Source organism: Sus scrofa, chromosome 17, assembly GCF_054392235.1.
Source record: "Sus scrofa isolate SSC_HxYL_T2T_F1_AM1 chromosome 17, Sscrofa_HxYL_maternal_Yorkshire_Landrace_v2.0, whole genome shotgun sequence".
Lineage (NCBI taxonomy): Eukaryota > Metazoa > Chordata > Mammalia > Artiodactyla > Suidae > Sus > Sus scrofa.
The window spans coordinates 45246514-45271976 of NC_139399.1; the positions used below are offsets into that span (position 1 = coordinate 45246514).

Sequence of the window (25463 nt, forward strand, 5' to 3'; positions counted from 1 at the left end):
GGTGGTGGGTAAGGCACTCAGTAATATGAATTTGTTGGGGCTTTAGTTTTCTCTGATAGCTCCATCATGCCCCCTCTGGAGTGTTCTAGTCTTTGAGAAACTCTAAGTTGGGGCTAAAGGTGCGCACCTCTCTAAGGGGTTGTACTTCATGAGAAATCTAACCCAACAGGCTGGATTTCAGCTTGGGAGGTCGGAAACCAAAAGCCTTCTCCCTGTAGACGGGAGAGGAGAAACGGCTTGGCAAGAGGCATATGTCAGGAAACATCAAAATCCTTGTTTGTGAAGTCTCTGCTTGAACCCTGTGGATGCAGTTCCCCTTGACACATAATAATAGCAGTTACCCTTCAGCAGGCTCTCACTGTTGTCAGTGCCCTACAGCCAAAGACCACGGAGAACACCCCTGAATTTGAACAAAGCTGGGCCTTTTGTCTTCTTGCAAGGAGGGGAGGCACACCATGAGGCACAGAGGGGCATCTCAGGAAGAGGGTGCTAGAAAGAATTCATAGGAGTTCTTTTGGAGGGGCTTTTGTAGGTAATTTGGGGGAGGGTACAAGGAAGCAGCCCTTCTCTCTGGATTGGATGCTATTAGGAGATGGTGGTATTTCTATGACGGGGTATTTTTTTTCTATTTATGGCCACCCTTGTGGCATATGGAAGTTCCCAGGCTAGGGGTTTAATCAGAGCTGCAGCTGCCGGCCTACACCACAGCCACAGCAACGCAGGATCCGAACCAAGTTTGTGACCTACACCCCACCTTACAGCAACACCAGATCTTTAACTCACGAGCGAGTCAGGGATTAACCCGCATCCTCATGGATGCTAGTTGGGTTCGTTAACCACTGAGCCATGACGTGAACTCCAAGGATGGGGTGTTTTAATAGTTCTTATCTAAAAGTGGAGAAGAACCAAGAGTGGCTAAAGCTATGATTGGTTTAAAAGGAGCAGCCCCTCTTATGGTTGGGACAATGTTATTTTTTGTTTGTGTTCAGACATGCTTATAGAGTGGTGTTGGTTTTGTCTTGATCCATCATGGTCACAGAGTGGTTTTGTCTGATATTGGTGTCTTGTGAAATTATGTTCTATAAAGCAGCACATTCTAGTTGATAGTGCCAGCCTAGCTCCCACTATTTAGGGACTGCTTTTCTCCATCTCACTGTGCTTCATATCACTCAATACATGTTCTCTGCTTTGGACCTCAAAACAACTGTGTGGACATATTAAGTACTCCACCTTGGATATTGGTCCCTAAGCATGGTAGGTAAAATTAGGTCTCAGCCTCCAAGGATCTTATAGGTTAGTAAGAATGATCCAAATCCAGACAGTCTGATGCCAGTGGTTTCTGCTTTACCACCTTGAGAATCTGTACCCCTAAGGAAGCTACACTGCCTCCTCAGTAATTTTCAGCTACTAATAGCTGTACTTACCAGGATTTTTCAACAGCAGCATTCTTGACATTTGGGGCCAGATAATTCTTTGTTATTGGGAGCTGTTCTGTGCATTGGAGGAATTTAGCAGTATCCCTGACCTCTATCCACTAGCTGCCTGAGGCACCTTAGTTGTGACCCTACACTAGTTGTGACAACCAAAAATGTCTCCAGATATTACCAAATCACCCCTGGTCAAAAGCCACTGGTGAGGAGTTCCTGTTGTGGCTCATCAGTTTACAAACCTGACTAGTATCCATGAGGATGCAGGTTTGATCACTGGTCTCACTCAGTGGGTTAAGGATCTGGCATTGCTGTAGTTGCTGTGTAGGCCTGCTGCCATAGCTCTGGTTCAACCACCGGGCTGGGAACTTCCATATGCTACAGGTTCAGCACAAAAAAAGCAAAAAGAAAGAAAGCCACTGTTGAATACCATTTATCTCCTGATTTGTGAGAGGTAACAAATATTTGGGGCATGACAGTTCCCAAGTCACTTTGATGGAGGGGCCTTTGAAGAAGAGAGACAGAAACAAAGTGGTCTAAGTTTTCGAAAAGTCTATTCAACTAGGAAAATGAAGACCGAGACAAGGAAAAGACAAGTGGGAAAAAACAAAGGTAGAGGAGAAACGATAGAAGTGGAGAGGAGCTCAAAGGAAATCACCCTTAAGTTACTCAGTTCACCCTAACAAATTCAGTTCATGTTAACAAAGACACACAAAGTCTTTTTTTTTTTTTTATTTCCAGGTGGAAGGGAACTTCTATTACTTGATTTTTAAAATTTACTTATAATTTTATTGCGTAGTGTCATCAACACTATTTCTTTTTTTGTCTTTTTAGGGCCACACCCGAGGCATATGAAAGTGCCCAGGCTAGGGGTCGAATCAGAGCTGCAGCTGCTGGCCTACACCACAGCCACAGCAACACCAGATCTGAGTCACATCTTCGACCTGTACCCCAGCTCATGGTAACACCAGATCCTTAATCCACTGAACATGGCCAGGGGTCAAACCCACGGTCCTCATAGATACTAGTCAGGTTCATTACCACTGAGCCATGATGGGAACTCCCACAAAGTCTTAATGAGGCCTTATTGTACTGCCACTCCCTGTTTGGGAAATGCTAGTCTACTTAGCAAATAGACTTAACTGCTTTTGTGAAAAGATGTATTTTCCTTTACAACGTGGTACCAAATCTGACCTCCCTGAACTGGTTGCTTATCAGAGACTTTCTTCAGAGATTTCACACTACCCCCAAGGTAGTAGTTTGTTTTCTAGGGAAAGCCAAGATTCCCTGGGGAGCTGACAAAAGTCACAAAGCAACGATAGCTAAGCTTTTTCAGATTTTCCAAGAGGTAGCTCTTATTGAGGTTAAGCTAGTAAGAACATCAACACAATTGTTATTTGTGTTTTCCTAACCTCTTTCACCTAGGAATGTATAAAACATATAGACATTTATTAATTTTCTTCTCATAATGGTGAGGGAAATCATTGTGATTTTCCTATTTTATAGCTACAGAAGCCAAATTATGAAGTCCACAAAAAATATTGAGAAATCCCGAACAGCCTACTGGAATCTTCACTGTGATCCATTCTTGATGCTCAGCACCACCCAGATCTCCAGCTTCCCAGTAGTAAGCTAATGATGATAATCTTTCAACTGCATACTAAATTTTATGTTTGCGCAAGCTTTAAAGTATTCCTTAGTTTCTTCATTTCACCCATAAAATAAACGGTAGGCCTATAGAGGCTATGGCTTACAGAAAATTAGTGACAATACTTGAGCTAAAACCCAGATCTCATGAATTTTAGTCCAGTACTCTCTCTACTTAAGCAAGCCAAAATCTGATGGTATTTCCCACTGCAAATCTTCCTCATCTCATTTAGCAAGGCACTGTTCTCTGCCTGGTTGCTCAAGTCAGAAATCCAGGAGTTAACTCAATTCCTTTCTTTTCCTCACTTTTTCATCCAATTCATTATCAAGTCTTACTGATTCAGTGTCCAAAATAAATCTCAAATCCAACCACTTCTATCTCCACTGCCACTAGCCTGGCCCAGGTGATTGTCATTGCTTTCTGGGATACAGCCCCTTTCCTTCATAACACTTAGCACAATGTGTTTATTTCCTTCATAACACTTACCACAATTTAATTTATTTGCCAGTTTTTTACTTGTAATTTCATAATCTCACTTCACTGTAGAATGTATATAAATTTCTTGAGAATAGGTGCAAAATGTGTTTTGTTCACTCTAATATCCCCAGCACCTAGCAGAGTAACAGTTTCATCATAGGCGCTTAAATATTTGGTAACTATTTGTTGAAGTTGTGGGTGAAAATCCAGTAGTATCTGAAATTTTAACAAAATTCTTACAGTGCTAGAGTTGAAGTTAGAGTCTTTATTTAATCATATATGGTAAAAATGACTGAAGCTAATATAATTAAAATCAATAGTATTACAGTATGTCTGAAAGAATGTGTTAGAATTGAAATGGTTCTCCTGGAATCCAGAAAGATAGGACTCTGCCAGGATTTGGCCATGTTTTTTCATCCAGCAATGTTCAGGATAGAGAGATCATAAATCCAAAGACCATTGTTAAGCTAGTCTTAAGTACGCGTGTCTAGAGCATAGGTAGTTTCTTGGGCTTTACCTGGGCCTGAATGAAACCATCCACTCTCTTTTTTCTGATCATTTACCACAGGATATGTTGATTATGAACTTAGATTCTTTGGTGGCTTTACACAGGGAAGGAAACACTCTGGGCAGCAAACAAAAATATTTTAGTTCCTGGAAAAACTTATTCTACACTAGAATGTAACTTTGTGAGGGCAGGAAATTTTATTTTATTTTATTTTATTTTTTCACTTTTTAGAGCCATACCTGCGGCATATGGAAGTTCCCAGGCTAGAGGTCGAATCAGAGCTGTAGCTGCCGAGCTACATCACAGCACCAGCAATGTCAGATCTGAGCCTCGACTGGAACCTACACCACAGCTCACAGCAACACAGGATCCTTAACCCACTGAGTGATGCCAGGGATCAAACCTGCATCCTCATGGATACTAGTTGGGTTCTTAACCTCCTGAGCTACAGCAGGACCTGAGGGCAGGAAATTGTTAATCACAGCTGTGTCCCTGGATCCTAGAACAGTGCTCAGCACAAAGTAGATCTTTTTTTTTTTTTTTTTTTTTTTTTGTCTTTTGTTTTTGTTGTTGTTGTTGCTATTTCTTGGGCCGCTCCCGCGGCATATGGAGGTTCCCAGGCTAGGGGTTGAATCGGAGCTGTAGCCACCAGCCTACGCCAGAGCCACAGCAACGCGGGATCCGAGCCGCGTCTGCAACCTACACCACAGCTCATGGCAACGCCGGATCGTTAACCCACTGAGCAAGGGCAGGGACCGAACCCGCAACCTCATGGTTCCTAGTCGGATTCGTTAACTACTGCGCCACGACGGGAACTCCCAAAGTAGATCTTTTATAAGTGTTTGATGAATGAATGTGTATTAGTAAATTAGAATTATACTTTATACCACATTTTCTTATGAATTTGGTTATTGTGAGTCAGTCTTCAAGTATCTGTTCCATGCTAGATTCATTAGGAAAATCAGATTTCTGATCCTGCTGGACAAAGATGAGATCCTAAACTCCAATGCTCCACCTCAAGGATCTGTGAGACCCTATTTGGTTAATCAGCTGAACTCCTTCTCCCAGGGCTCCTTCTTGATTCTCTGTGAATCTAGTTCATCCTCCATCTAGCTTGCAGTTTCCTTAAAAAAAAAAAAAAAAAGAAAGAAAAAACTGATCATACTCCTTCTCTGCTTGAAAGTCAGTTAATTCTCTGTTATCTTTGGCATAATAGTTATGCACAGTCTACCTCTCCAGCTGTCCTCATCACTCTACTCTCTACCCATTTTACTGTTCCCTATCATGTATTATACGGTTCAGCCACACTGAATCACTTAATGTTTCCTGAAAATGCTTTTCCCTTATCTGGGAATGTTCATCCCTTCTCTTCCCATCTGATGAACTCCTCTTGCCATCTTTAAAGATTCAGCTTAGATGTTATTTTTAAAAAGAAGCCTATGATTTTCATGGGGGTTGGGGAGAACAGAGGTTGGTGAGGTGGGAAGCTATTCCTTTCTTTCTACTTGTTTTCTCTCATTACTCTATTGCAGTATCATATTATGGCTATCTTTGATATCATAGAGGGCAATATCTGTGTCTTATCTTTCTTTGCTTTCTCAGTGCCAGCACATGTTTGTGAATGCAAGAACCCATATGAGGCGATAAGTATGAGTGCTAATAACTAACGTACAAAGGCTTAGCTTCTTGAACATAGCCTCCTTCCCAAGGGAGAACAGGAAGTTTAACAGCTGTGTTCAGTTTGGAATAATTAGGTGTGAACATAGTCTGGAAAGAAATGTGCTTTGCATACTCCCTTTATGATTTACTGTAAAATGACGTGATAACAGTTTTTTTGGTAGATTGGCAGGCCCTTAGAAGGGAGTGATTTATCACACCGTGTACACATTCAGCACCTTGGATTGTATCTACTCATTGCTCCTCTTTCTCCCTTGCTGTTGAGAGAATTTGTAGCCCCAACGTTGCCTAGCACAGGGTTTAGCACTTATTAGGAGCCCAATAAATGTTTGTTGAAAGAATGCATAATTTTTTTTTTGTCCTTTTGTCTTTTAGGGCCGCACCGGCGGCATCTGGAGGTTCCCAGGTTGGGGGTCTAATCAGAGCTGTAGCTGCTGGCCACAGCCATAGCCACAGCAACGCAGGATCCGAGCTGCATCTGCAACCTACACCACAGCTCACAGCAATGGTGGATCCTTAACCCACTGAGCAAGGCCAGGGATCAAACCTACGACCTCATAGTTCCTAGTCGGATTCGTTTCCACTATGCCACGATGGGAACTCCTAAAATGACAAGTGTTAACAAGGATGTGGAGAAATTGGAACGCTTATGTACTATTAGTTGGAATACAAAATGATGCAGGCACTATTGTGGCTGTTCTTCAAAACAATATGGTGGTTCCTCAAGAAATTAAAAATAATATTACCATATGATCCAGCAAGTCCAATTCTATATATTCAAAAGAATTGAAAGCAGATTCTCAAAGAGGTATTTGTTTACCCATGTGTATAGCAGCATTATTCACAATAACCAAGAGGTGCAAGTAACTCAAATGTCCACTAATAGATGAATGGATAAACAAAATATGGTATATACATGCCATATTGAATATTGAATACATGAACATTATTCAGCCTTAAAAAGAAGGAGATTCTGGAGTTCCTGTCGTGGCTCAGTGGTTAACGAATCTGACTAGGAACCATGAGGTTGCGGGTTCAATCCCTGGCCTCCCTCAGTGGGTTGAGGATCTGGTGTTGCTGTGAGCTGTGGTATAGGTTGCAGATGTGGCTCGGATCCCAAGTTGCTGTGGCTCTGGCCCTGGCGGCTCCAGCTCCAATTAGACCCCTAGCCTGGGAACCTCTATATGCTGTGGGTGTGGCCCTAGAAAAGACCCAAAAAAAAAAAAGGAAATTCTGACATGCTACAACATGGATGAAGCTTGAGGACATTGTGAAATAAGCCAGTCACAAAAAGATAAACACTTTATGATCCTATTTATATGAAGTGCTTAATATAGTCAGATTCATTGAAACAAAGTAGAATTGTGGTTGGCATGGTCTACAGGATGAGGGTGAATGGAAAATTATTGTTTAATTGGTGTAGAGTTTTAGTTTTGCAGGATAAAGAGTTCAGGAGATTGGTTGCCAACAAGGAGAATGTACTTAATTGTACATAAAAATGATTATGATTGTAAATTTCATGTTAAGTATATTTAATCAGAATTTTAAAAAAAACAGTAATGAATAGGTAGTCAGAAGACCAAGGTTGGCGCTCCCGGGTTGTTCTTGATGACTAATAAATCTTGAGCAAGTCTTTTTTTCACTCGTGCTTTGATTTCTTCATCTTTTAAACAGGATAATAAAGCCTGCCCAGCTTCTGGGTTTGTGTTAGGATCAAATACAAAAAACAAAAACAAAAAACATCAATAACTCTTAAGATACTTTTCAAGTAGTAGTTTTCCCAGTATTCCTGTTCCCTGATCTCCTTTAATATTCATTCCAAGTTTCACATCTTATTTCATAACAAAATTTTCCTAAAGATGCCTCAGCAATAACCCATTACCACTTCAAAGGACATGTATGCTGAACTCTTTCAACTTGGGCTGCCCACATTTATAATTTGGTCTTGGGAAAACAGCAAATAAAAAGCCTTTATGAGGACTAGTGGTAACCTAAGATGCTTATTACTAATGTGGTTTAGCATTAATTGGGGAAATACAAGCTTTGGATTTTCATGTAAACATAAGAAAGCTGGTCCCAAATTAAGGGGATAAGAGGAAGAATGAATATCTGCTGAGTACCTACTAAGTGTTAGGACCTAGCAGATGTGTACAAGCATTATCTAATTTAATCCTCATGGTAGCCTGTCAGGTTAATAATATTATACTCATTTTATAAATGGGGAAAAATGAAGCTCAGAGAGGTTAGGTCACTTACCCAAGATCACACAATTTATGACTGAGATGCAATTCAAGTCCAGGTCTGTGTAACTGAAGCTGATATTCTTTCTACTCTCTTACACTGCCTCTCAAAATATATTTGACTATGTTACTTGGTAATAGAGTCAATGGTATATGTTGTATATTTGATGTATATTCATGCATTTATATCAATTTTATTTCCTTAGCCATTATAAATAAGACCGGCTGTGGTAGGATGATTATCACCACTTAATAGATGATGAAACAGTCAGAAAATTTAACTTACCTAAAATCAACATCAACCAACTAATAAATAACAAGACTCGTTCCTGTCATGGCACAGCAGAAATGAATCATACTAGGAACCATGAGGTTGTGGGTTTCGATCCTTGGCCTTGCTCAGTGGGTTAAGGATCTGGCATGCCGTGAGCTGTGGTGTAGGTCGCAGATGTGGCTCAGATCTGGTGTTGCTGTGGCTGTAGTGTAGGCCAGCAGCTACAGCTCTGATTAGACCCGTAGCCTGGGAGCCTCCATATGCCACGGGTACAACCCTAAAAAGACAAAAATACAAAAAATAAATAAATAAAATAACAAGACTTGAAAATAGGTATTGCAATTCTCAGACCCATGTTTTTTCACGACAGCTTCATGAGAGCAGAATTTTATCTCTGAATTTTCTCCTTCTGGCTTTTTTTAAATGGGAGCAAAAAGAGTGAGCATTTCGATAGTTTGGCACTTTTCAAGGTACATGGACAGATTAAAGGCATGTGATTATCCCTGTTCTCTCCCCCAAATCACTAAAATGACAGTGAGTTAACAGTTTAAATCTTATCATTCCACAAAGACAAAGGGAATAAGAAAGATGACAGCAGATGATAGCAAAATCTTGGAAGATGGAAAGTTGAGCTGAGAAAACCAAATTCAAAATATTTGAGCAGGATGCATTAATAAGAGACAAGCAGGTTCATGTTGCTGAACACTGAAACATCAGGAATTGGAAAGAGCATATACTATAGCAGTACAGATATGTGAGGGGTCAAAAGGAGGGGGATTGGCTGAAAGTCTATAAAAGAAGTTAAACTATAAGGTCCCTTCTTCATCCTGCTTAGTTAGGCAACTATCCCTCTATCTCCCTGGTTTATTCTGTGAAAAATTGAATTAGAGAGGCTCCAAACTGAGATGCCAGGTACAGCTAAAGATCTTAGCTGAGGAGGCTGGGATAGGAGGATATTACACTGAAAACAGATCAGATGAATATCTACATGCTGAATGATGAAACTTGTCCAGCCCTCTTGCTCTGTTTCACTCCAGGAATGCTGACAGCAAGGCTTATATTCTCCAGGCAGGACAGCGGAGAAATAATTTTGGAAAAAATTCGAAATTGAATAACCCCAGAAGAAATATCTGTAGATACTAATACTTGAGGGTCTCCCAACAAAACAGATAGGTCCCGGAGTTCCCATTGTGGCACAGGGGAAACGAACCTGACTAGGAACCATGAGGTTGTAGGTTCCATCTCTGGCCTCGCTGAGTGTGTTAAAGATCTGGCATTGCTGTGAGCTGTGATGTAGGTCGCAGACACAGCTTGGATCCCATGTTGCTGTGGCTATGGTGTAGGCCGGCAGCTGTAGCTCCGATTGGACCCTAGCCTGGAAAACTCCATATGCCGCCGGTACAACCCTAAAAAGCAAAAAAAACAAACACGCAAAACAGATAGGTCCCCACTTTATCAACCTGCACTAAAACCCACCAACTGAAAAACTGTTCTGATTAACATTGAGTTTCCAAATACCTTTTGTAATGACTCACTTTTTTTTTTTTTTTTTTTTTTTGCTATTTCTTGGGCCACTCCCGCGGCATATGGAGGTTCCCAGGCTAGGGGTCGAATCGGAGCCGCAGCCACCGGCCTACGCCAGAGCCACAGCAACTCGGGATCCCAGCCGCATCTGCAACCTACACCACAGCTCACAGCAACACCGGGTCCTTAACCCACTGAGCAAGGGCAGGGACCGAACCGCAACCTCATGGTTCCTCGTCGGATTCGTTAACCACTGCACCACGACGGGAACTCCCAATGACTCACTTTTAAATATGAAGATACAAAGGATCACCAGATGGTTGAGATAAGCCTTAAGCAAGAAAGATAGCATCAAATAGAAATGGAAAAGAAGAAAGAAACTCAGACCATACAGAAAACAGAAGAATATTTTTTGACAATAATAAGCATCCTTTGCCTCTGATAGTACAAAATAGTGTTGTGTTAGATCTGCTCTTACTAGATTCTGGATGTTAATTGTTAAATTTTCAGGAATTTTGCTAGTAGGCTGTTAAACCATTGGTAGCTTTAAAACTGACAATGGTAGAAGTGTTCCCACCACTGTTTTGTTGCTCAACACAACAAAACCTTTTTCCTCCAGGAAGCCAATTATTAAACTTTTTTTTTTTTCTCTTATGACTGCACCTGGGGCATATGAAAGTTCCCAGGCTAGGGGTTGAATTGGAGCTACAGCCACAGCCACAGCAACACCAGATCCAATGTGCATCTTTGAGCTACGCTGAAGCTTGCAGCAATGCTGGATCCATAACCCACTGAGTGAGGCAAGGGATCAAACCCACATCTTCATGGATACTAGTTGGGTTCTTAGCCTGTTGAGCTACAACAGGAACTCCTAAGCATTTTTTTTTTCTTTTTCTTTTAGGGCCACACCCAAGGCATGTGGAAGATCCCAGGCTAGGGGTCTAATCAGAGCTGCAGCTGCCAGCTAATGCTGCAGCCACAGCAATGCCAGATCTGAGCTGTGTCTGTGACGTATACTGCAGCTTGTGGCAAGGCCAGATCCTTAACCCAGTGAGAGAGGCCAGGAGTCAACCTGCGTCCCCATGGGTACTTGCCATGTTCATTACCACTGAGGCAGGATGGAAACTCCAATATTTATATTTTTATCAAACATTTACCAGCATACTACTGGTCCTCTTCCCCCATACTAGAAAACCTTATATACCTCTTTGTGTTAATATTAAAAAGTAGAAAGACTTTCTAAGCAATCTTTTCTAATCTCAATATTTCACAGAGAAAGAAATTGAGATCCAGAGAAGTAAACCAGTTTGTACATGTCATATATCTGGATAGTAGCAAAGCCAAAGCTGGATTCCAGCTCTTCAGTCTTCTGGTCACTTTTTTTTTTTGGTCTATTTGGGGCTGCACCCTCGGCATATCGAAGTTCCCAGGCTAGAAGTCGATTTGGAGCTGTAGCTGCTGGCCTACACTACAGCCGTAGCAACACAGGATCCAAGCCTTGTCTGCGACATATACCACAGCTCAGAGCAACACCAGATCCTTTAACCCAGGGATTGAACCTGTGTCCTCATGGATACTAGTCGGGTTTGTTGTCGCTGAGCCACAACAGAGACTGCTGGTCACTTCTTTTTATGCCACCACATTGTCTTCATTTCTGTGTAAACTATAGCTCTTTTCCTAGGTATAACCCTAAGTAAGGTCACAAGTACTGTTCCAACAAAATAATTCTTAAGGGATGTCAGTGAACAGAGCACAGCTTTCTCTCCTCTTTGTTCCTTTTGCAGACAGATTTAAGTTACCACATTTGTTTTCGGAGAAAGAACAGATCCTCCTATTCCTGAGTCTTACAGGCTATGAAAAAAAAATTTTCTTTTAATGTTTATTGGTTAGTTTTTTTTAAATTTTACACTGCTTTATTGAATAAAAAGAGATTGCTTTTCATAAAAGTGCATTATATGACACTTAGAAACATGTTTGTGAACTTTTATTGCACACTCCCTGGGAATGATTGTGAATGCCAGGCAGCAAGTTTTGTCTCTTCTACAGTGGCATGGCTGCCCAGTAATGTCTTCCTTTCTAGAATTCTCATCATTAGTTTGACTATCTGGAATCAAGGTGTTTGTTAAAATGCGCAAATGTTAACTAGGAAGAAATGTGCAAAGAGCCATTTTTAGAACCTTAGAGGAATAAAAACAGGATAGATATTTGGTGATTTTGAAGGGATAAGGATAATAAAGAGAGACCCAGAGTAAAGTAGAAATTTCCGGTAGGATAGGTAGGATAAGCCTATCTTTGGTGATTTGTCACAACTCAGAAGCCATGGCAGCTAGGGGATAGCATGAGAATATTAGTTGAAATAAGCAATCTTATTGGAGATGTCAATGAGATCTTGGGAATATGGTTAACCTCTGAGAACAGAGCTATTAAGAAACAACCTATGCTTATCAGATCTTTCTTGGAGTGTTATCATTAGAAAATTTGTAGGCAAACTAGGACACTTTTCAAGGGAGAGGTTTGTTACTGGAAATCAGCCTTCAGTAAGTATTTATGTGTCATGACTGCTTTTTACATTGGGATACATCAGTGAACAAAACAAAGATTTCCTGCCCTTGTGGAACTTACATTTTTGCAAGGCTAGACAGACAATAAACAAAATGAATACAGACTGTAGTTAGAAGGTGAAAAGTGCTCTCAATAAAAAGAAAAAAAAATAGACAAAGCAAAGTGAATCATGTCGAGAATGTCAGGAAATTTGAAGGATGATAGTTCCATTTCTTCTATAAAGTATGGAAAATAATACTTACCATTGTTGTAAATATTTAATGTGATATTACTTAAGTAATTTGTACTATGCCGAACATACTTGGCAGTGACAGTAAAAGCTCTGCTCCACATTATCTTTACTCCAGGATCCAGGTCTTTTATCTGAAACACTTCCTGTTTAATGTAAGAGGGAAAAGAAACAGGCAGATCGTTCACTGGCTCTTAAATCTTCTGCCCAGAAATCACACATGTCACCAGTTTTATTAAACCAAATCATATGGTGTGATAGTTTTCAAATTATGTCCACAAATTATTTGATATTCCTACCTTTAGAAAGTAGAGCCTAATTCCTCTGCCCTTGAGTATAAGGTAGACCTAGTCTCTTGCTTGTAATAAATACATGAGGAGTTCTCTCATAGCTCAGTGAGTTAAGGATCTGATGTTGTTACTGCTGTGGCTCTGATTATAGCTGTGGCATGGGTTCAATCCCTGACCGCCTCCAGGAAAAACAAATACCACGATGGCAGAAGTAACATTGTGTGACTTCCAAGACGGGGTCATGAAAGGCATTTCAGTTTTTCTCTTGGTTTACTCACTCTGGAAGAAGCCAGCTACCATGTCTTGAGGTCATTCAAGTAGCCAGTGGTTAGACGCATGTGAAGAGAAACTTAGGCTCTTCACCAATAGCCAGTGAGGATCAGCGATCTCACGCCAATAGTCATGTGAATGAACCCTCTTGGAAGAGGATCTTCCTTGCTTCATTCAAATTTTCAGATATCTGCAGCCCCAGGAAACATCTTTTAAAAAATTGAAGCACAATTCATTTACACTATTATACTATATCAGTTTCAGGTATATAACATAGTGATTCAGTATTTTTATTTTATTTATTTATTTATTTATTTATTTTTTTTTTAGTTTTTTTGTCTTTTGTTGTTGTTGCTATCTCTTGGGCCGCTTCCGCGGCATATGGAGGTTCCCAGGCTAGGGGTTGAATCGGAGCTGTAGCCACCGGCCTACGCCAGAGCCACAGCAACGCGGGATCCGAGCCGCGTCTGCAACCTACACCACAGCTCACGGCAACGCCGGATCATTAACCCACTGAGCAAGGGCAGGGATCGAACCTGCAACCTCATGGTTCCTAGTCGGATTCGTTAACCACTGCGCCACGACGGGAACTCCGTGATTCAGTATTTTTAAACATTACAAAATGATCACCGCAATAAATCTAATTATATGTTACCAGCAAAATTATTATATTATTTACTATATTCCATATGCTATACATTATACCCACTCATGTGACTTATTTATTTTATTACTGGAAGTTTTCTCCCTCACCTATTACACTCATTCCCCCACCCCTCTCCCCTCTGGCAACCACCAGTTTGCTCTCTGTATCTATGAACCTGTTCTTGTTTTGTTATGTTTGTTTTTTGTTTTTTAGGATTTTTTTTTTCTTCATTTTTTTTGGCCTTGCCCACAGCATGTGGAAATTCCTGGGCCAGAGATCAAACCCGCTCCACAGTAGCACTCCAAACTGCTGCAGTGACAATGCCAGATCTTTAACCCCCTGCACCACAAAAGAACTCCTGGTTTTTTTTTGGGGGGGGTGTTTTGTTTTGTTTTGTCTTTTTAGGGCCACAGCCATGGCGTATGGAAGTTCCCAAGCTAGGGTCCAATTGAAGCTGTAGCCACCGGCCTATGCCAGAGCCACAGCAACTCGGGATCTGAGCCATGTCTGCGACCTACACTACAGCTCACGGCAATACCAGATCCTTCACCCACTGAGCAAGGCCACGTATTGAGCTTCCATCCCCATGGATATTAGTTGGGTTCTTAACCCACTGAGCCACACAGGAACTCCTCCTTTCATAATTCTTGTATTTTTAGTTATGGTCTTTTCTTTTCTGCTTAAATAAGTCCTTTTAATATTTCTTGTAAAGCCAGTGTAGCAGTGTTGAATTTCTTTAGCTCTTGCTTCACTGTGAACCTCTTGACCTCTCTTTTCACATCTGAATGATAGCCCTGCTAGGTATTCTTTTTTTTTTTTTTTTTTCTTTTTGTCTTTTTGCCTTTTTCTAGGGCTGCTCTCTCAGCATATGGAGGTTCCCAGGTCAGGGGTCTAATTGGAGCTGTAGCTGCCAGCCTACGCCAGAGCCACAGCAACTCAGGATTCGAGCCGCGTCTTCGACGTACACCACAGCTCACAGCAACGCCGGATCCTTAATCCACTGATCGAGGCCATGGATTGAACCGGCAACCTCATGGTTCCTAGTCAGATTCGTTAACCACTGAGCCATAATGAGAACTCCATAGGTAGAGTATTCTTAATTGCAAGTTTTTTCCTTTGATCATTTTGATTATATTGTGCCACTTCCTTCGGGCCTGCAAAGATTCTGCTGAAAAGTCAGCTCATTGATTTATGGGAGTTCCTTTATATGTAACTAGTTGGTTTTCTTTTGCTGCTTTTAAGATTCTGTCATTATTTTTTATAATTAAAATATAGTTGATTTATAAATTGTGTTAGGGGAGTTCCCTAGTGGCTCAGCAGGTTGAGGATCTGGTGTTGTCACTGCTTTGGCACCAGTTCAGTCTCTGGCCTAGGAATTTTCATGTGCTGTGGGCACAGCAAAAAAAAAAAAAAAAAAAAGAAAGAAAGAAAGAAATCATAAAACAAATGTGTTAGTTTCAGGTGTATAGCCAAGTGACTCAGTTAAATATATATATTCTTATTCAGACTCTTTTCCATTATAGGTTATTACAAGATGTTGAGTGTAGTTCCCTGTGCCATATAGCAGGTCCTTGTTGGTTATCTATTCTATATATAGTAGTGTGTATATTTTAATACCAAACTCCTAATTTAGCCCCTCTCATTATCTTTCATTTCTGCTATTTTAATTATAATGCATCTTGGTGTGACTCTTTGGGTTCATGTTGTTTGAAACTCTCTGTGCTTCCTGAATATGGATGTCTGTGTCCTTTCCTAGGTTAGTGAAGTTTTCAGCTATTATTTCTTCAAATAAGTTCTCTGCCCCTTTCTCTCTCTTCTTCTGGACCCCTGCAATGTTATGTTAGTGTGCTTGATGTTGACCCAGAGGCCTTTTAAACTGTCCTGATTTTTTTCTAATCTTTTTTTTTTCTTTTCAGCTTGGATGATTTCTACTACTCTGTCTTCCAGTTTTCTGATCCATTTCTTTGTATCATCTAATCTACTGTTGATTCTTTCAGTGTATTTTAAATTTGAGTTATTGAATTCTTCAGCCCCATTTGGCTCTTCATTTTTTTTTTTTTGTCCTACCCATGGCATATGAAAGGTCCTGGGCCAGAGATCAAATCTGAGCTGTATCTGGGACCCACACCACAGCTCTGGCAGTGCCAGATCCTTAACCCTGGATCCTTAACCCATTGCACATAGCAGGAACTCCTAGCTCACCTTTAATCATATAACTCTTAAATTTCTTCTGGTTTTCATCCATTCTTCTCCTGAGTTTATTGAGCATCTTTATGATTGTACCTTCAACTTTATTTCAAGTAGATCTCTTATCGCCACTTGACTTAGTTCTCATGGGGTTTTGTCTTATTCCTTTGGAACATATTCCTCTATCTCCTAATTTTGCCCAATTCTCTGTATTTCTTTCTTTTCTTTTTTTGTCTTTTTAGGGATGCACCCATGGCATATGGAGGTTCCCAGGCTAGGGGTCTAATCAGAGCTACAGCTGCCAGCCTACACCACAGCCACAGCAACGTGGGATCCAAGCCATATCTGCTACCTACACCATAGCTCAGAGCAACACTGGATCCTTAACCCACTGAGCAATGCCACGGATCAAACCCATGTTCTCATGGCTACTAGTCGGGTTCATTAACTGGTGAGCCATGATGCAATTCTCTGTATTTATTTCCATGTATTAGGTAGGTCAGTTGTTTCTGAGCCTTGGAGAAATGGCTCTATACAGGAGACTTCCTATGGGCCCCAGCAGCATATCCCAGCATCACCAGAACTGTATGCTTTAGAAGTATTCCCCATGTAAGCAATGTGGGCCCTTCTACTGTGGTGGGCCAACTGCTGTGGGTGCAGTGGTAAGTAGGGCTGGCCCTGGACTGATTGGCTGCCAGGCCCTGCCTCATATGGTGGTTGTCAGCCTGCTCATGAGCCAGGCTGGGTCCTGGCACAGCTGGCTACATGACCTGGAGGTTCTCAGGGCTGATGCCAGCCTGCTGGTGGGTGGATAACCCCGCAATGCTAATAGGCTAAAGGGAGGACTTCAAAATGGTGCTTCCAAGCACCAGTGTCATCATGATAAGATATGCTCCTATAAATGGACTGCTGCCAGTATCTTTGTCCCCAGGGGAAGTCCCAGTTGCTTCTTGCTTCCCCCACTATCTCTCCAAGATGAGAAAGTGGGTCTAACCCAGGCTTCTTTGAAATCCCTTTCTCCGTGCTGGGACTCAGAGTGTGAGATTTTGCACACACCCTTTAAGAACAAAGCCCCTGTTTCCTACAGCGCTCTGACTCTCCCATGCACAAGCCCATTGTCCTCCAAAGCCAGATGTTCTGGGGGGCTCATCTTCCAATGCAGGACCCCTGGCCTGGGCAGCCAGATGTGAGTCTCAGACCCCTCATTCCTTGGGGTGAACCTCTTCAATTTATCCTTCGTTTGTGGGCCACCTAACCAAGGGTGTGGATCTTGATGATACTGTGTCTCTGGCCTTCCTACAAGACTCATGTTTCTTGCTTTATATCTTTAGTTGTAGAAAATCTTTTCTGCTAATCTTTAGGTTGCTCTATAAATAGTTGTAATTTTGGTGTGTCTGTGGGAGGGGGTGAGCTCAAGGTCTTCCTATTCCACCGTCTTGGCCATAACCCACTCCTCAGCAAACCCATGAGAAACTGAGCCAGGGCTACCTAGTCAAACTACACCCAAATCTTTGACATATAGAAAAAATAGGGTTTTTTTAATTGTAAAGTTTGGAAGTATTTGTTATATAGCAGAGATAACTAATACATATAGCCACCTCTGAGTTCAACAGGGAAGAATGTATAATCCTCCTGCAGAGAGAAGAATAGTAGGGAAAGAAACTGGAATATTTGGTGAACAGTAATATCTACGACAGTAGCTAAATTATTTAAATATAATCCTCTACCGTTTCATTAGACAAATGTCTGAAGCAAGTAATAAATCACGTAACCTCTGCACATTTACTCCCTTTTCCTTATCCTATTGTCCAGCAACTTCCATAATTGAAAAATGAGGTATTTTAAGTCAGGGTTCTGATACCCTTCCTAATTCCTATCCACTGCTGATTCTTAGAGTTATAGGGTTGTCAGATCCATTCTTTCCCTGGATTTTGATCTCTCCTTAGTCCCAAATCAACCAATTTGCAGCAATGCTAGATCCTTAACCCACTGTGCTTAGCTAGGTATCAAACCTGCGTCCTAGTACTCCAGAGACGCTGACAATCCTGTTGCACCACAGCAGGAACTCTGAATCTTCTTAAATCTCTTTATATGAGGTATAAAGATACGTGGCAATGACCTATTATGTTGTCAAAGAAATTATAGCTTTGTATAAATAATGAACCTCATATTGATGACATTTGTGGCTGACAAGTGGAAGATCAAAAACACTTAAGTGGAGGAGTTCCCACTGTGGTGCAGTGGGTTAAGAATCTGACTGCAGTAATTTCTGTTCTAGCTCAGTAATAAGGAACCTGACTAGTATCCATGAGTATGCAGGTTCAATCCCTGACCTCACTCAGTGGGTAAGGATCCTGTGTTGCCCTGAGCTATGGTGTTGGTTGCAGATGCGGCTCAGATCCAAGCTGCTGTGAGAAAGAAAAAGAAAACAGAAAAGAAACTGACTGCAACAGCTTAGGTCGCTGCAGAGGTGAGGGTTCAATCACTGGCCCAGCACAATGGGTTAAAGGATCTGGCATTGCTGCAGTTGTACTGTAGGTCACAGCTATGGCTCGGATTCAGTCCCTGGCTCAGGAACTTCCATATACTGAAGGTATGGCCATTAAAAACAACAAACAAACAAAAAAACAGCCACACAAGTTGAAAAGGAAGATAGAGAAGTTAGGATGATAGGCAATTATTTTTAAAAAAACCCAACTCTGATTGCAAATTGGATCCAGTGAGAAAGACAGTAATAAAATCTAGCCCTGTACGTAGGTTAGCCAGTGATAGTAAACCTCATGTATTCTCAGTGTAACAGGTTGAGAAAGTTCCATAGACCTGGATTCTAGGATGAGGACCTTGAAGACCAAATAGCCATGGCTAAGATGACCACTGGCTAGGCCCTACAGAAACACCCCTGCTCCCTCTTATCAATTAATGCTTGATTGGTCCTGCATTTGACTCCTGAAGAGTGAAAGGTTAAAGAATTCTGACCAACATCATCTCCTTCTCCACCCTCCACTGGGGTTAAGCACAATTAGAAGTCAGAAAGAAATGTGAGAAAAGAGCAATCCAGTACCGTGGTAATTTTACCTTCCCTCCAGTTAGATCTAAGCTCTTTATATTCTAATTCTACTGCTCAATTTTAAAAGAAATGAGCTTTCTTTTTCTGAGCTTTCCTTTCTTTTATCTTTTTCTGTCTCAAGACTGGAGTCCTTTATCCTTACTTTCTGGACTTTTCACTAATACGTCTTTCCTTTCCCTTGCCGCAGTCCTAGCATTCAAACAGAGACAGCTTGGAACAAAGCATTGGCCAGTTGATAGACACTAAAAACTCTCATTCAGGAGTTCCTGTTGTGGCTCAGCAGTTAACGAATCCGACTAGCATCCATGAGGATGCGGGTTCGATCCCTGCCCTCACTCAGTGGGTTAAGGATCTGGTGTTAAGGTGAGCTGTGGTGTAGGTCATAGACGCGGCTCAGATCCTGCATTGCTCTGGCTCTGGTGTAGGCTAGCAGCTGTAGCTCCAATTGAACCTCTAGCCTGGGAACCTCCATGTGCCGAGGGTGCGGTCCTAAAAAGACAAAAAACAAACAAACTAAAACTCTCACTCAACCCCAAACATGGTGTTACCTATTGCTTCTTCAAGTTTTCCAAAATGGAAATTTATATATTTTTTTCTGGTTATAGAGGAAATAAAAGCTCATAAAAAATGAAGCAATAGGAGTTCCCGTTATGGTGCAGTGGTTAACAAATCCAACTAGAAACCATGATGTTGTGGGTTCGATCCCTGGCCTTGCTCAGTGGGTTAAGGATCCGGCATTGCTGTGAGCTGTGGTGTAGGTCGCAGACACGTCTCTGATCTCTAGTTGCTGTGGCTCCTTCGTAGGCCATCGGCTACAGCTCTGATTTGACCCCTAGCCCAGGAACCTCCATGTGCCACGGGAAGTGGCCCTAAAAAAGGCAAAAAGACCATGTCAGTACTAACAGATTTTATTATTACTGTGTAATAAAGGGGGGACATGGAGTCTGGAAAAATAGGCAGATAATTGACTTATCGATATGACATTATAATACATGATATGTTCAGTGATATTTCATGGTATATTCAATGTGTTGTCCTTCATTAACAATGTATAGTTCATTGAGCTGTGCAAAATTTCAGTGAAATAGTACATAAACACAGTATTTCCATCAGTCTCTACATATTCATCTGAAATGCATTGCTTCAGTTGATTATGGCCTTTGTTTCACTGAATAAGCCTGTTCCTTTAGTATACACTAGAAGAAGTAACCAAGGAGGTGAGTATGTATCTGATTTTTAAATAAATGTATGTTTTCCAGGGAGTTCTTGCTGTGGTGCAGCAAGATCAGTGATGTCTCTGCACCAGGATGCAGGTTCGATCCCTAGCCCCAGCACAGTGGGTTAAAGGATTTGACTTTGCCAGATAGGATCTGACTTTTGCAGCATAGGTTGCAAAAGTGGCTTAGATTTGATCCCTGGTCCAGGAACTCCATATGCTGAAGGGCAGCCAAAAAAGAAAACAAGAAAAAATAAATTTATGTTTCCAGATTTTGTGGCTGCTGTGTATATAATAGTACAGATATATTGCAATGTATTTAACAAGTCCTCCTTTAATGGACATTTAGGTTGTTTCCAGTTTTTCGGAATTGTGAGTAACAAAAGGCAGTTAACATTTTTATTCATATTCATGTATCTTTGTGGAATTATTGATTATTTCATTGAGATAAAGGAGAATTCCTGAATCAAAATGAATGACATGTAAAATTGGATGTTACTGCCAAATTGCCTTTCAGAAAAGTTGAATCAGCTTACGTTGCCACTAACATTTGAATCAGTTTATATGTCCACCTAAAGTACATGAAAATGACTCTTTCCCACATATTCACATATGGGTATCTTTTTAAAAATTTTGCCAATATGATTCCTATTACTGTTTTAATTTCAATTATTCAATTATCAATGAGGTTGAGAGTATGTATTTCAGTGGTTTTAGTATGTTTACCATGCTGTGCAACAATCTCTGGTTGTTTTTGTTTGTTTCCAGTAGTTTTTATTATAAAATAAAACAGATACAGAGAAACACACACAGAGACCTTAGTGAATTATTACCAAGTACTGCTTTTTAACCAGTACCCAGGTCAAGAAATATAACTTTGTTAGCTCCTTCAGAAGACTTCCTTGTACCTTATCCCAGTTATAAGCACCTTCCTTCTCTCAAAATAACCACTATCCAAACTTGTATGGTAACAATTCCCTAACGTTTCTTTATTGTCTTATCACCTGAGTGTTATACTGTAGTTTAATCTTGCCCTTTAAAAAATATTAATATTTCTTTGTTCTGTGTTTTAAATTTCTTTTAATTTATGGTTTCTTCTCCATCCTTTTCCTTTCCTTAAAATTTATCTTTTTTTTTTTTTTTTTTTTTAAGGGCCTCACCTGTAGCATATGGAAGTTCTCAGGCTAGGGGTCAAATTGGAGCTGCAGCTGTTGCCTACGCCACAGCCAGAGCAGTGCCAGATCCGAGCCACATCTGCATCCTACACTGCAGCTCACGACCATGCTAGATCCTTAACCCAGTGAGCAGGGCCAGGGATCAAACCTGCATCCTCGTGGAAACTAGTCGGGTTCATTACCGTTGAGCCACAGTGGGAACTCCTAAAATTTATCTGTTGAAGAACCTGGTCCATTTGACTTGTAGAGTTCCCACAATCTGGACTTTACTAACTGCATTTCAAGGACTGGTCAGCATTGTCATATGTCTTTTGTATTGTGTACAAATTAGCAGCAAGATGCAAAGGCATTATCAGACTCAAGTGATTCCTTTGACGAGTCTACACATTTTGTATGGTTGCCTGGTTGTCCCTTTCTTTGTGAGATGTTAGCAGCCACTGTTGCTCTTTGCCTAAATCCAATTCACAGGGGATTGAAAACTGGTTAATTCCTAATTCTTTCTTTTTACTTATTTGCTGAAATACATCTATAAAGAGATGCTTGCAACTACTTACATACCCAATAGTACAATTCATGTTGGAAAGGCAGAATAAATGCTTAACCCTTTCCCTTTGTTTGCCAGTTTTCAAGATCATGAATTGGTTTCCTATCATACTCCAAATGTGATCAGCTTTTTAAAATATCACTGTGAGCTCAAAGATTTAAGCATATTTGATCAGTTTTAATCCATTGCACTTATATGGACACTCCAGTTGTCCCATTTTTGCTCAGTAAGCTATTCAAGTTGTTTCCTGGGTCCTTTTGTTTTTTGCGTTTTTTTTTTTTTTTTTGTCTTTTTGCCATTTCTAGGGCCGCTTCCATGGCATATGGAGGTTCCCAGGCTAGGGGTTGAATCGGAGCTGTAGCCGCCGACCTACACCAGAGCCGCAGCAACGCGGGATCCGAGCCGCGTCTGCAACCTACACCACAGCTCATGGCAACACTGGATCCTTAACCCACTGAGCAAGGCCAGGGATGGAACCTACAATCTCATGGTTCCTAGTCGGATTCATTCACCACTGAGCACGACGGGAATTCCCTCCTGAGTCCTTTTGACGTGATGAGTCCTTTGACAGATTCCTTGCTAGATAGTATAACAAAATGTTCCAGATTCATGTTGTACTTTTCCTGGCCCTGGTCTGGAATTATTTCTCTGAGACATCCTAGGTTTTTTTAAGTGGGAAATGGTAGTTCAAGATCACAATCTGGGAGTTCCTGTTGTGGCGAAGTAGAAACGAATCCAGCTAGGAACCCTGAGGTTGCAGGTTCAATCCCTAGCATTGCTCAGTGGTTAAAGATCCGGCATTGCTGTGAGCTGTGGTGTAGGTCACAGACTCGCCTCAGATCTGGTGTTGCTGTGGCTGTGATGTAGGCCAGCAGCTGTAGCTCTGATTAGACCCCTAGCCTGGGAGCCTCTGTATGCCACAGATGCGGCCCTAAAAAAAAAGGCAAAAAAAAAAAAAAAAAAAGGTCGCAATCTGGGCATTAGAGATTCTTGCTACTACTGGGCAGTTCGTGTTTTTAGACCTTGTCTAATTGTGTTAACATCTTCTGTCAGTTTTTTGTTTTTGTTTTTGTTCTTAAGGGCTGTACCTGCAGCACATGGAAGTTCCCAAGCTATGGGTCACATCAGAGCTGCAGCTGCTGGCCTACACCACAGCCACAGCAACATGGGATCCAAGCCACATCTGTGACCTATGCCACAGCTTGCAGCAACGTGGGATCTTTATCCCACTGAGTGAGGCCAGGGGTCAAACCTGTATCCTCACAGACATTATGTCAGGTTCTTAACCTTCTGAGCTGCAATGAGAACATCCCCTTAGTTTTTGTTAATTTCACTCTAATATATCTATGTATGCATTTAGGTTTATTTTTATGCTCAGTATCCATTAGTCTTCCTAAGTGGTTTTGTTTCTTACATCAATTTTGAAAAATACTTAACTTCCAATCAGTTTTCTAAAGAAATTTTATAATTTTGCACTCCCACCCACAATGTATGAGCATTCCAGTTAATCTACATATTCAACAATGGTATTGTCCATTTTTTAATTGTAGCCATTACACTTGGTGAATGGTATGTAGTGGTATCTCACTTTGGTTCTGAGTAAGGATATTGAGTATCTTTCAGTTGTTTGTTATAAGCCATTTAGATATCTTTTGTGATGTGTTTGTTCAAACCTTTCGCTCAAGTTTTTAAATTAGGTTGTGGTCTCTTTTTTATAAATTAGTCTGAGTTATTTATATATTCTAGATACAAGTTCTTTGACAGATATGTGTTGTGAATATTTTCCCCCAGTCTGTGCCTTACCTTTTCACTGTCTTAATGGTATCTATTGATGAGCTCATAGGCTGACTCTTGCTTTTTATGGACTATTTCTTTGTAATTTTTTTTTTTTTAAGACCCCTGCCATATGGAGGTTCCCAGGCTAGGGGTTGAATCAGAGCTACAGCCTCTGTCCTGTGCCACAGCCACAGCAACAAGGGATCTGAGCCGTGTCTTCGACCTACACTACAGCTCACCACAATGCCAGATCCTTAACCCACTGAGCAAGGCCAGGACTTGAACCCGCAAACTCATGGTTCCTAGTCAGATTCGTTTCCGCTGCACCACAACAGGAACTCCTCATTGTCCATTTTATAATCTTTGAATTACATTTTGTAATTTTTAAGAGCCCATTGTGTGTGTGTGTGTGGGGGGGGTGTCTATATGTGCTTTTTAGGGCTCCACCCACAGCATAGGGAGGTTCCCAAGCTAGGGGTCTAATTAGAGCCACAGCTGCCGGCCTATGCCACAGCAACAGCAATGCCAGATCCCAGATGCATCTGTGACCTATACCACAGTTCACAGCAATGCTGGATCCTTAACCCACTTGATCGAGGCCAGGGACCGGACCTGCAGCCTCATGGATGCTAGTCAGATTCATTTCCACTGCGCCATGTTGGGAACTCCCAAGAGCCCATCTTTGGTAGGACTTTATTTCTGTAAATTTTGTATGATCTGGGTTGAGATTTCCTCTCTAGAGAAATTTAGTGTTTGCTCTTTTCAAATGCCTAAATGAAGGTCCTAAAAACATGTAATTAGTGTAAATATGATCCTCAAACCCGCCTGAGGGTAGGCCTGTGTTTACACTTTTTTTTTTTTTTTTAACTTTTTAGGGCCACACCTGTAGCATGTGGAAATTCGCAGGCTGGGGTCAGATCAGAGCTACAGCTTCTGGCCTACATCACAGCCACAGCAATGCCAGATCTGAGCCAAATCTGCAACTTATACCATAGTTCATGGCAATGCCGGATCCTTTAATCCACTGAGCGAGGCCAGGGGTTGAACCCGTATCCTCATGGATACTAGTAGGATTCGTTTCCACTGCACCACAACAGGAACTCCTATGCTTACAAATTCTTGAGGAAGACTTTTTTTCATGCAGAGCAAGCTAAAACATGCATACTTCTTTGTTATTCCTCTTTAATTATAGAAAAACTCTGGTCCCAATTTTTCCTCAGCAACCTGCTTCATTTTCTGTTCCCATGTCTTTTAAAACACCAGGTCCTTGGTTACTGAGACAAGCAACCTCCTCCACTTCCCTATCCATAGGATCAATTCTTATTTATCTTGAATTTTTTTTTTTTTTTTTTTTGTCTTTTTGCTATTTTTTTGGGCCGCTGCAGCGGCATATGGAGGTTCCCAGGCTAGTGGTCGAATCGGAGCTGTAGCCACTAGCCTACGCCAGAGCCACAGCAACGCCAGATCCGAGCCGCGTCTGCAACCTACACCACAGCTCACGGCAACGCCGGATCGTTAACCCACTGAGCAAGGGCAGGGACTGAACCCGCAACCTCATGGTTCCTAGTCGGATTCGTTAACCACTGCGCCATGACGGGAACTCCTATCCTGAGTTTTAACTCACACTTTCTTTGTAGTCCTTTAAAATTTCTTAGGAGCATAAATATACATTTAAAATAATATTCATGGTATTTTAGTCAGCAATTTTAAATGTTTTATAGCAGGG

General features: G+C 41.3%; 1 protein-coding gene across 2 annotated transcripts in view; it reads left to right on the plus strand.

Annotated features, from left to right (window-relative positions):
• The window catches only part of ASIP (agouti signaling protein), a 177591-nt gene that overhangs the window by 29745 nt on the left and 122383 nt on the right, over positions 1 to 25463 (plus strand). Inside the window, exon 2 of one of the 2 annotated variants that reach the window (XM_005672859.4) lies at positions 2934 to 3054. The exons of the other annotated variant lie outside the window; for it this stretch is intronic. The gene's annotated coding sequence lies outside the window, so the exon portion shown is untranslated. The remainder of the gene's footprint in view (positions 1 to 2933; positions 3055 to 25463) is intronic. 2 annotated transcript variants of the gene reach the window in all.